The sequence below is a fragment of the Alexandromys fortis genome, unplaced genomic scaffold (assembly GCF_014885135.2).
Source record: "Alexandromys fortis isolate MF-2015 unplaced genomic scaffold, M_Fortis_MF-2015_v1.1 scaffold_27, whole genome shotgun sequence".
Lineage (NCBI taxonomy): Eukaryota > Metazoa > Chordata > Mammalia > Rodentia > Cricetidae > Alexandromys > Alexandromys fortis.
In genome coordinates, this window is record NW_026067952.1 from 12,297,945 (window position 1) to 12,310,662 (window position 12,718).

Sequence of the window (12,718 nt, forward strand, 5' to 3'; positions counted from 1 at the left end):
ACACCTATTTTGAACATAAGATTAGTTTTTGGAGCTGGAGACCTGGCTCAGTGGTTGAGAGTATTGACTTCCCTTCCAATGGACCGGAGTTCAATTCCCAGCATCCATATAGCAGCTCACAATTGTCTATAACTCCAGCTCTAGAGAACCCCACAACCTCACATAGGTGTATGTGCAGGGAAACCAATAAAAATAAATTTAAAAAAAAAAACAGGCTTTGAAGAGTCTTTTCTTTAGAGAGTCAATCAATATAAGGGAGATTTTTGTTTGTTTTTGGTTTTGAGACAGGGCTTCTCTGTGTAACCTTGACCGCTCTGAAACTTGCTCTATAGACCAAGCTATCCTGGAATTTACAAAGATCCGCCGCCTGCCTCTGCCTCCCAAATTCTGGGTGAGTGTGCACTACCACCACCTAGCTAAGGATGATGTGGGAGTGTCATCTATCTATCTGATGCTTTCATTGGTTAATTAATAAAGAAACTGCAGGTGGATCTCTATGAGTTTGGGCCAGCCTAGTCTATACACTGAGTTCCAGGACAGCCAGAGCTACACAGTAAAAACCTGGCAGGTAGGGGGCAGACAGGACCCCAAAATCACATTCCCATCCTATAAAGTTCATGATAGACATGATGACAAAGGAGCAGAAAACTGGTGGATTCTCTTCCAAGTAGTGGTGTTGTAATTACTGATACCAGAGTGGTCTGCAGTGGGAACTGAATGGTAGAACACCAAGATCCCTGGAATGCAATCTAAAATTACAGGAAGAACTGAATTTTCCCAAGATTCTTACCCCTTAGCTTAGTAGGTTAGAGAAAGAGGCAAGACAGTGATGGGAGAAGCAGCCTGGTGGGTGAAATGTACCATTGCAGACACTAAGCTAATTACCTGATGAGGACTCTGGTCGTTCAACTGTTTGGAAACATTTGGTGGCCATTAAATCTGTTGTTTATATATTTTCCTGCCCACTGGAACAAACAAATCAAAACAGAAAGCTTGATGCTCAAACAATGTGCTCTGATTAGTGGCTGCAGAAATGCCTGTAATTTCAGGATCTGCTGGTTAGAAAAGGATGATGCAGTACAAATAAGTAATGTTGTGGTCCAGAGGGAGTTGCCCCCTCTCCCAGCTTTATACAAACAGTGGTTCTGAAAGCTCAATTGCAAACTTTACTCACCTGATCTTAAAAATAAAGAAGCAAGACAGGATCGGTGCTGCAGTAATTCTTCAATGGAGAATAGTGCCCTTTAACATACTAGTGACCATTCCTCAGAAAAGGGCCAAAATGCCAACCACAAAAAAAAAATTAACACTGCATCTCATCTACTTCCTGTCAGTTTCTTCAACCATTCCCCTCCTTTCTCCCTCAACCCGTTGCTGCATCTCAGCCCCCACTCCAGCAAGCACTCCTGACAAACCATAGGCCATACCTGCCAGAAAACCAGGTAGTCTGCCCACAGACCTTCTCTCTGCTCCCCCAGACCCACTTCCTGAGTCTCATCCATGGCGCTCCTTCCCCATTGCCCCATTTCCTGTGGATCCCACAGACTTTTCCCTCCTCCTTACCTCCCTCCCCCCACTTGTTGCTTTGTCCCAGACCCCAACTCCAGTAGGCACCCCTTGCTAACCCAAAGGTCATTCCTCCCAGGGCAACAAGCAGGCTGAAAGCAGACCCACATCTCTCCCCAAAAGTCTCATTCCCATCATGCAGCAGGAAACCTGCTGTGTCTCCCTTTCCTCTGACCCCATCCCCCAAAGGATCACAAAATCCTTCCCCCACCTGTCCCAGTATCCTATCAACACCAGCAGGCACGCCCTGCAAAAACCCCAGGTGCATATCATATTATTATCAACATGCCAGGAAAACAGGCAACACACAGACAGACATAACACTCTCTAAAAATCCAGGGAAGAAACAAAACACCCACACAACAAAAACAAATCCAGAAACCAGCCTCTAGACTTATAATCATTTCAAACCCAGATGCCTAAAAAACACAATCAACTGGGACTAGAGAGATGGCTCAGTGGTTAAGAGCACTGGCTGCTCTTCTAGAGGACCTGGGTTCAATCCCCAGCACCTGCATAGCAGCTCACAACTGCCTCTAACTCCAGTTCCAGGGGATCCAATACCCTCACACAGACATATGTGCTAGCAAAACACCAATGAACGTAAAATAAAAATAAATGAGTAATAATGAGAAAAAAACAACAGCATCCAGGGCAATGTCTCCACTAGAGCCCAGCTATCCTACCACAGCAGGCTCTGAAACCTTAAAACAGCCTTTATGAATATGACAGAGGTCCTTAAAGAAGAAACTAATAAATCCCTTTAAAAAATCCAAGAAAAGACAAACATCAGTGTAAGGAAATAAAACTGTCTAAGACCTGAAATTGGGAATAGAATCTCAATAAAGAAAACCCAAACGGAGGAAATAAAAAGTTTAGATATTTGAACAACAACAGAGGCAAGCTTCACCAACAGAATATAGGAGATTGAAGAGAGAGAATCTCAGGCGTTAAAGATAGAAGAAACAGACATATCAGTCAAAGATAATAAAACTCTAAAAACCTCTGACACAAACATCCAGGAAATCTGGGACACTATGAAAAGACCAAACCTAGGAATAATGATAGGTTCAAAGGCCCAAAAATGTTTTCAACAAAATCACAAAAGAAAACTTTCCCAACCTAAGGAAAGAAATGCTATCTTTTCTTTCGCTTTTAAAAACATAGGACATTCTTGCAGGGATTCCAAGGCACGTGCCCCTTAATACTTAGTAAATTTGACAGGATTTTCGATAATCAAGAAACATCAGTTTCTCTCAGTACTGATTATTCTTGAGGCTGTTTATCAGTAATACTAAGCACTCAATCTAATTCTTAAGAAGTTGGAAATAAAAACCAGAGTGGATGGAAGCCTGGTTGAAGGCCTATAGCCAGAGTGATCTAATAAAATAGTCGTCATGATGGCTTTGTGACCAGACTCGTTAACCTCATCTTGAGACATGCCTGGGAAATAGGTTCAAAGGGTCTTTGAGATAGCAGATCCCAGGAGCCCTTACACTGAGGTCAGTATAAGATAACTATATGGGACTAGGAGAAGGATGGGGTGGAAGTGGGAAGCTAGAGAAGGAAAATAGACTGAGTTAGCTAATTTTGTTTTGTTCTGAGAATAGCTTGGGAGGAGCCTAGTTTAAAACATCAAAAAAAAAAAAAAAAAAAAAAAAAGCCGGGCGGTGGTGGCGCAGGCCTTTAATCCCAGCACTGGGGAGGCAGAAGCAGGCGGATCTCTGTGAGTTTGAGGCCAGCCTGGTCTACAAGAGCTAGTTCCAGGACAGGAACCAGAAAGCTACGGAGAAACCCTGTCTCGAAAATCCAAAATAAATAAATAGAGAAATGAATGAATGAAGCTGGTAACTGGGTATAGAGCTCTCAATGTACCTTCTAGCTCTGTCTGAGATCATACCCTCGTGATCCAAACTGCTGAGATGGCCATCTGTTCTCCCATGCTTTTAACAACTAAAGTCAAAAACTATAGCAAAGTGTTCTTTAATCTAAGCCCTGGCTGGGAACAGTGAAGAAAACAATGTCTAGGTTCTTAATGAAGGAATGATACCTAATCTCTGGACTGAGACACAAGGTCCTGCAGCCTTGACATTCCCTATATACATCTCTAGTGAACAAATTCCTTATCAGCAGTAGTCATTCCTTTTCCTCTTGTCTGTCATTCTTTCTGTGAAATGTGTTTATGTAGGTGTGAATGAATGTATGTATGCAAGTGGTTGTACACAGATGAGGATGGCAACCGGAAGTCAATCTCAGATGTCCTTCTTCAGTAGCTACCCACCTTGTTTGCCTTTTTCAAACAGGGCATCTCACTGGCCTGGAGCTCACCAAGTTGGCCAACGAACCACAGGACCCGCCCATCTCTACTTCCCTAGAATTGGGATTATAAGGGCATGCCACCACACTCAGCTTTTGTTTGTTTGTTTACTTACTTATGTCTTTTTGAGACAGCCTCACTATATAGCCTTGACTGACCTGGAGCTGTTATGTAGACCTGGCTGGCCTTGACTCTGCCTATCTCTGCCCACAATTAAAGGCATGTGCCAACAAGCCCAGCAAGAACTTTTTTGTTTCTTTGTTTGGGAAGGGGGTGTTTGTTATTCAACATAGGGCTTTTCTGTGTAGCCTTAGCTATCCTGGAACTTGCTCTGTAGACCAGACTGGCCTCAACCAGCAAGATTTAACGTTGGCTTGGGGGACTGAACTTGGGGTCATTATGCTTCCATGGCAAGCACTTTACCAACAGAATTATTTCCTTAGTCCATGTGGTGGTCTTTCTAATCTCTAATATGGGAAAGGGACTTGACTCCCATCTTCTACCCTCACCTAACTCCATGCTTATTTTATCACAGAATCTTGGCACACAAAATGGGTACTATTATTTTAAGGACTAGAAATGGTTCAGCAGGTAAAAGCATTGGTTGTTTTTCCAGAAGACAAGGGTCCAATTCCTAGCGCCCATATGGCAGCTCCCAACTGTCTATAATTTCAGGAATTCAATGCCCTTTTCTGGTCTCCTCAAGCACCATGAAGGCAAAATGCCCATACACATAAAAATTAAATAAATATGTTTTATAACTGAATGAATAGCATTCTGACTCTAAAAATTCAAAATGGGTTCAAGGGAAATATTCTTGGCTCAAAGTCAGACTATGTGAATGTAATTTCACCATTAAAGTGCTTGGTGATCTTAAGAGCAAACTCCAGCCATTCTTTGGACCATCTGTAAATGAGTTATCACTTATGATCTCAGAAGGTCCTTTCAATGCTAAAAATACGTTTAGGCTCATGAAGTCCCAGGGATGATGAGTTTCTCAAACTATCTGTATATTCCATAGAATATATAGGAGGCACAACCAACACCTACAGCCCCAATACTACCAAATAGAACTCAGCTGTCAGCAACATCACAGACTGTCAGTTTACTTAATTCCTTCTGATGAACTGCCAAAAATAAATTGAAGGTGAGCAGCAGAGCATTTTAATGAGTCCGGGGCATAATGAATCTTTTCCTCCCGTGTCAATTAATATTTCAAAGCTAGGATCTCCAAGGACCAATTTATTGGGAACAGAGAGAAAGCCTTTTGTTCATCGGCTGCTGCTTCCTGAGCCACCTGCCCTGCCCTTGGTATCTGCCAGGTAACAGTCCTGATTGCTCACGTATGACGAATGGTGTGATAGAACCTGACCTGAGGGGCTCTTTTTTTTGCCCAAGACCTCTGGGGCATAAAACTGAGAAAGAAAATGAGATCCAGCATTTCTCAGGATAATGGTGGCTAGAGAAGAACTGACCTTACTGCCATCTCCTAGTCTTCAAAGAGCTAACAGAAATAAGCAGATCAGTTTGCCTTGGCTTTTACTCAAGCAAGTTTTGTAGATTATGCTATCTACCCAAATATTTTGAACTCTCATACTAATCTGTTAGCTCATCTGTCACAATGACAAATCACCTGAAAGTCAACTAAGGGACAAAGATTTATTTTGGTCTATAGTTTCAGTCCATGGCTAACTAGCTCCATTGCTACAGGCCTGTGACAAATGAGGCTGCTCACCTCATGGCAGCTAGGAAACAGAACAAAGACAGAGGGGCCAGATTTATCCTTCAAAATCATGTCTTCAGTGACCTACATCTTCCAATCAGGCCTACCTCCTAAAAGGCCATTTAGTATGAACCTATCAGTAGATTTAACATTATGAAGTCATTACCTTTGTGGTCTAAGCACCTCAATAGTGCCATCAGCTAGAGAATCAAACTGTCAAGTCACTGGGGAGGCATGGAGTGACCCACAACCACACATTCATATCTAAAAACTCTAACAATCTCAAAGGCAGTTATCAACAGTAGTATTATAACTAGACATAAAAACAAATACTCTTAAGAGGAAAACAACTAGTAAACTAGTAGGAAGGAATCAAGACTCTTATCAGTATAATTCTGAAGACAAGGTTCTTCCTATCAAACTACAATAACCTTGTTTAGATACCTGAGATGATGTCCAGAACGGCAGAGGTGGCCTGCAAGCAGCCTCTGCAACATTTGAACACTTGTTAATTCACTATCTTTTACACAAGTAAAGGGAAAGTGTGTACCTATGTTGTGGAATATTCCTTTACACTGTGTGAAGATATTTCATTGTGATTGGCTTAATAAAAAGCTAACTGGCCAATAGCTAGGCAAGATGTTGGGGGCAGAGAGAATGTTGGGAGAATGAAGGGCAGAGTCACAAGGAGTTGCCAGTCAGACACAAAGAAAGCAGGAAAGCAGTTCCTGATCCGACAACGAGGTTGAGATAGGAAAACTACTTAAGAAAAGGATGGAGACCAGCAACAGTAGGAAGGAAACAAAAGAAGAGTTATGGGACATGAATAATATGTCCAAATATGTAATTATACATATATAAAAATGTTATAAAACTCAATGTTATATGAAACATGGTATATATAGCATATGCTAATCAAGACCTTTTTTTTAAAATTAACTGTTGAATTAACTACAGATTCACATGCTCAAAGCACTAAGTACACAAAAACCCCATCTACTATTAGCTGGTAATTAACTAGGGAAAAGGGAGAGGCCATCCTAGAAGGAACATTTGAGAAGTATTCCTAGGGCCTCAAATCCAGATATAGTCAACCTCTAAAATCTCAATTCTTTTCCACATTGCTTCTGTGGAAGTTAAGAATGGAGCCATGCTTCAAACAATTCTGCACAATGGCTAGAGTAGAGATCAAGCTGCTAGGTGGGAGTAGCATGAATAAGAGTGGAAAACTAGCACCTTACCATCTTTGCACCAAGTGGTAGATCTAAGACAATGGCTAAAATAGTATATTCCCATGACAAAAAACAAAATAAAAAGCTAACGTATGAAAATTTGGAAAAAAAAAACAAAACACCTAGTTGCTCTTTCCACCCATGTGGGTTGACAGCTAAAGACTAAATGGAGGCCATATGTAGAGAATTATGACCCAGAGGCTATGGCAGAAGAAAAGCTGGGAAAGAAAATCAAGTTATTTCTCCAACATTAGAAGTGACGCAATGACTAACGCACTTCTTGAGGAAGGAAGAGGACCAGAGTTCAGATCCACAGAACCCATGTAAATGCTAGTTACACATGGTTCCCAAACACCGGGCCCCAAAAGAAAAATAATTCCAGGTTATATTTTCAAGAAGGTATTAACTAATTTTGGACCTAATTTAGAAATCATGATTCTGCTGGTTTCCACAGTTAAACAAAACCTGACACGCTTCCAGAGAAAGTTGGTTAACTTAGGAGGAGACTATAAGACATTAGGGAAATTCAGACCCTAGTATTTACATCCCCTTCTAACTTGTCCCCCAACCTTCTGTTTACTTTGGCTCCCCTTCAAACTTTTTTCCTTATCTTTAAGATCCATCCCTTCTGCATATCACCCTATGTAACACCTCTGCTTCTTCATATGAACTAACAGAAAAGCAAACATGACCAAAAAGAAAATGTGGATGTTGGTTCCAGCAGACTGGGATTACCTTTCAAGAAAAAGAAGTGGTACAGCAGGGGCTGAAGAGATGACTCAATGGTTAAGGGCACTGACTGTTCTTTCAGAGAACCCAGGTTCAATTCCCAGCACCTACATGGAGGCTCACAATGATCTGTAACTCCAGTTCTAGGGCACCCAATACCCTCACACAGGCATACATGAGGGCAAAACACCAATGCACTTAAGATAAAATCTTTTGTGTGGTAGCACAAAAGAGAAAGAAGAAAGAAAGAAGCTGCCTATTGTGTTTAAAAATAAAGACTTGGCAAGTGAGATAGCTCCAGGTAAAGGCACTTGCTCTACCAGCCTGCCAATCTGTTCAATCTCTGGAACCCACAAAAAGACTGAAGGAGAAAAAACAATTCCATGAAGCTGTCCCCTGATCTCAACATGTATGATGGCACACACCATACACATACATCATGCACATACACATACATATAAATTTTAGAATTTGACATGCTTGTTATATTATGTATTAAATTACACACTGGCAAGACACATATATCCACAGGCCTGCCTCCTTCCCAGGAACAAAATGTCAGAAGACAAGAGAATCCTAAGACCCAGCCCAAGTGAAGGAAAGGAGGTCAATTAAGATTAAGTGTGGCACCTAGGCAACAACACAGTAACATAAAGCCATATGTAGTTCAAATGGCCTGGGGTGAGAGTTATGGCATCTGTCACCTATATACAGTGTAACTTTAGACACATTTAAATTCTTTACTGGGTTTAGATTTCACAATTATAAAATGCGAAAGCTGGTTGAGGTCTCAATGTTATTTTTAAAATGGTGCCCTGGAACTTAGATAGTTTAAGACCTTAGGGATAATCTTTTGGAAAGTGGGAAAATAAGCCACTAGACTAACCGTAAAGTTGCAACAAAGAAAGCAGCTATACTGGGCGTTAAATTTCTATAAAAAGCTCTTCTGTAAAAGTCATAATTGTCCATTAAGGACCCTTGACTCTAATATCCTAAAATTCCATGGTTTTATGACAAATGGTAGTGAGGAATAAAAATGAAGAAACAAAATATATACATCTTTTCAGCCCTATTCCTAAAAGTATACCATTACAAAGGGGTTCCATTAAAAAGTCCCTAACAGTTGATAATAGAGTTCAAGGCCAGGTTCAGCTTCCTATTAAGCAAACAGCCAGCCTGGACATGAAACCTCATCCTTAATTTAAAAAAAAAAAAAAAGAAAAGAAAAGAAAAAAAGAGGAGGAGGAAGAAGAGGGGAGGGGGAGATGAGGTGGGAGGATGGTGGCATACACCTATAATCCCAGCACTAGGGAAGCAGAGGCAGGCAGATCTCTGTGATTTGAGGCCAGCCTGGTTCACAGAATGAGTTCCATATCAGCCAGGACTGTTACACAGAGAAACCCTGTCTTGAAAACCAAAAGCAAACCAAAAAAAAGAAAAAGAAAAAAGAATTAAGGGCCAAACTGTGGTGTCACACACCTTTAATCCCAGTACTTTGGGTAGCAAAGGCATGTGGAACTCCAAGTGCAAGATCACCTGGCCTAAAGAGAAAGTCTGGGACAGCCATGGTTACTCTGTGTGTGTGGGGGGGGGGGGGGATAACACGACACAGTAACCCTTACCAATTAAATATAAATGAGTGTGAAGCAGAACATGAAAACACAGGTCTCAGAAAGTGTGAGGACTGAGGCTAAAAGACCTTCCCCATCTGCAGCTAAAGACTGGATAGGCCCAAGGCTCAGGAGAGAACCCTGTCAGTCACTTAACAGTAGAGTCCTTTCTTATGGGGCTCTGAAGGTATATGGATGGCTTTGTAAACACCAAAGTCTCAGTAATTTATAAAACAAGAGTATCACCACATATCTCCCAAGCTGCTATGAAAATGAAATAAATTTATGTATAAGCTAACTTGATTCAGGAAATAACCAGGCCAGCTTAAAGATAAACAATTGTATTTGACTTAGGCTGTTTTGCTTTTCCCTTCTGTCTACTTAGGAGGCACAGAGAAATATAATGCCCAAATGGTTCTCTTGAATTTAGCGCTGGCAAGTTCCAGTTTTTCTTTCTATCCTGAATCTTCAGGTTTTTTACTAACACCTGTCTGTATTGGTGATTTAAAAGTTACACAGATTGTGATCTTTCCATGGATTGTGTGCCAAGCTTATAATTTACTGCCTTATGAAAACATTTCACTATTACTTAAAAATGTGAATGGTTCCTTATAAACAAGTGTGCAATATACAAGTTTATTTATCTAGCAGTCATTGACCAGAGGAAAAAACCGAGACAGTAGAAAAACTAGAATGACCCTATCTCCAGTATGGTATTCTTTGCTTCACTAATAGTGGGAGCAGGCTGAGATAACAGGAAACAATGGACACAACAGTTAGTGCTAAAATGGAGTCTTAAAAAGAGCTACTGTGGGGGCTGGAGAGATGGCTCAGAGGTTAAGAGCACTGGCTGCTCTTCCAGAGGTTCTGCGTTCAATTCCCAGCACCCACATGGTGGTGCAGAACCATCTATAATGAAATCTGGTGCCCTCTTCTGGATGCAGGCGGAACACTGTATACAAAATAAATAAATCTTTAAAAAAAAAAAAAAAAAGCTACTGTGAGAGTTACACCAAACAGAGGCCTTGAGGCTTGGACACCTGAGTACATTTAAACCTAACTCTGCAAAGCACATGGTGCAGACCACAACTGACAGTGTTGCGTGGTTCTGTCACCTGTGCTCTGGGTAGGTCCTGCAGGAGAAAAGGGAGATAAAGATAGGGGAAAGACTATAGCAGAAATTCCCTAAGGAAAACCCTCCCTTGTGACTTTGGGGAGTAGGGTAGCAAACAGGTCTCATTTTTATGTTTCATTCATGCTACATAATAATTTGCAAAAGTTATCTGACTTAGATTTCTCATTTGATTCTCTACATTATCACTGAATGGTTGTACACACATATGGCAACATATGCCAGGGGGTTGGGGATTTAGCTTGGTAGTAGAGGGCTCATCAAGCAAGTGCAAGATCCTGGGTTCAGTCCTCAACACACACATACACATACACATACACACACACACACACACACACGCACGCACGCACGCACGCACGCACGCACACGCACGCATGCACGCACGCACACAAATGCAGCAGAAAAGCAGGAAGTTACAACAATTTTATAAACTGGGGGATAAAGACTGCCCAAAGACACATATTGAGAGATAAGATTAAAAACTCAGGTATCTCAGGGCAGTGGGGGAGCACGCCTTTAATCCCCAGGATTTGGGAGCCAGAGGCGGGCAGGTCTCTTGAGTTTGAAGCCAGTCTGGCCTACAAAACTTGTTCCAGGACAGTCAGGGCTGTTACACAGAAAAACCCTGTCTCCCAACATCAACCCAGCTGTCTAGGTCCCTAACTCCTGTCAGTGCATCTTCTTCTGAGATCCCTTTAGTTCTAGGTATTTTTCTTCTTCCAATCACAGTTAGATAAGCCACTGCCTGCTTAAGGTCCTACACACTTTGATCCCCTCACTGATCATATTGCTGGTCACAAGGAACCTTAATTCTTCCCTGTCCTGTTGGGTTTCCTTAAATAACTTGAATTTCTGAAGAGGGCTGTCTCCTTAAAATTTCTTTAAAAAAAAAAAAAACTGCAGAATTCCAGGAAAACTAGCAAGCAGCTCATGAAAAAGTGTGTCCCATCATAATGGTATTCTAAGATCAGCTTTATAGGTTCCTAGATTATTTGTACTTCCTGAGCCTCAATTTCTTCATCTATAAAATGGAGTTGTCTATAAAGCAAGCACAATAAATTCTCAATGTGGTGATTTCCCTTCCTATCTGAGCTGCCCAATATCCACTTTACACAGCCCTAAAGGATCACTTCATCCTTACCACCCATAATCACATTCTGCAGGACAGAGACTTCCTGATGCTATCCCGGGGCTGGGTAGATCAAAGAGACTTAAGTCAAGAAGATCCCCCCACACACATGTGGTTGTTAGAATACATCAAAAGAGTTAATGAGAAGATAGCTATTGGTTCTAGGCCCTGAGATTTACCCTCCCCCACAGCACTGGCAAAAGCAAGAAGGAGGAAGCGGTTTTTTTTTTCCCCCTGGCAAATGACCCCAAATATTCTTATGGCAACTCCAAGAAAGTGACCTCAATCCTCCTCCCAGGCCAGCAGGCCACCTAGGCTCATATCCAATCTCTAAAATAATCCAACACCTAGAAAAAAATAGTTAATTTTAAGATATCAGTACAAAAGTTGAAAGGAATCCCCAAACCCTGTATCTGCCCAAGGTTTCCCAAATCTGCCCAAATATCCTCACTTACCTGTACCAAGAATGAGTTTAGCCAACTATTTTGTCCTTAGGGTTAGAGGGTCAGAAGCAACTGTCTCTAGAACCAGGGCTCACCTGTAACAGAGAAAAGAGGTCTGTCAAGGGTCTTAACCCTTACATATTTTGAATCCTGGTTTCTATCATTTCAGACCATGTTGAGTGCTACAAAGAAAATTTAAACAGTGTCATGGAAAAAAAAAAAAAAGGAGTAAGAATAGAACCTACTTCAGATAAAATGGCCAGGAAAAACCTTTCAAAGGATGTCATGAAAGCAGAGTGGGAAAACCCAAGGACTTTACTTTTTAAAAGAACAGCAATAATGGTCCATTATATAAATCTTACTTATTTTTTTTTGAGACAGGATCTCATGTAATTCAGGCTGGGCTTCAATTCACTATGTAACCAAAGATGGCCCTCAACTCCTAATCCTCCTACCTCCACTTCCAAATCCTGGTTAGGCACAGACAAGCACCACACCGAACCCTGGACTCCGGTGCTGTTGATCTACTGTTTTTGGCTTTTTGGTGTTTTGTTTTTGGTTTCTGGAGATAGAGTTTCTCTGTGTAACAGTCCTGGTTGTCCTCGAACCCTTTGTAGACAACCAGACTGGCCTTGAACTCACAAAGATCCACCTGCCTCTGCCTCCTGAATGCTGGGATTAAAGAAAGAAGCTGCCACCAATGCCTAGTCAGCTGTCAGCCTATTGTTACACAGAGTTCACAAAGACACATTACTTTTCTGTAACCACTTTCTTACTTTTCTGTGACAAATACCGACAAAGTCACTTAAGGGAAGGCTCAGTAGTTAAAAGCACTTG

At 41.4% G+C, this 12,718-nt stretch overlaps 1 protein-coding gene across 3 annotated transcripts in view; it reads right to left on the reverse strand.

Annotated features, from left to right (window-relative positions):
- Raly (RALY heterogeneous nuclear ribonucleoprotein) overlaps positions 1-12,718 on the reverse strand; it is a 71,006-nt gene that overhangs the window by 31,630 nt on the left and 26,658 nt on the right. The window contains exon 2 of one of the 3 annotated variants that reach the window (XM_050150750.1): positions 11,894-11,976. The exons of the other annotated variants lie outside the window; for them this stretch is intronic. The gene's annotated coding sequence lies outside the window, so the exon portion shown is untranslated. The remainder of the gene's footprint in view (positions 1-11,893; positions 11,977-12,718) is intronic. 3 annotated transcript variants of the gene reach the window in all.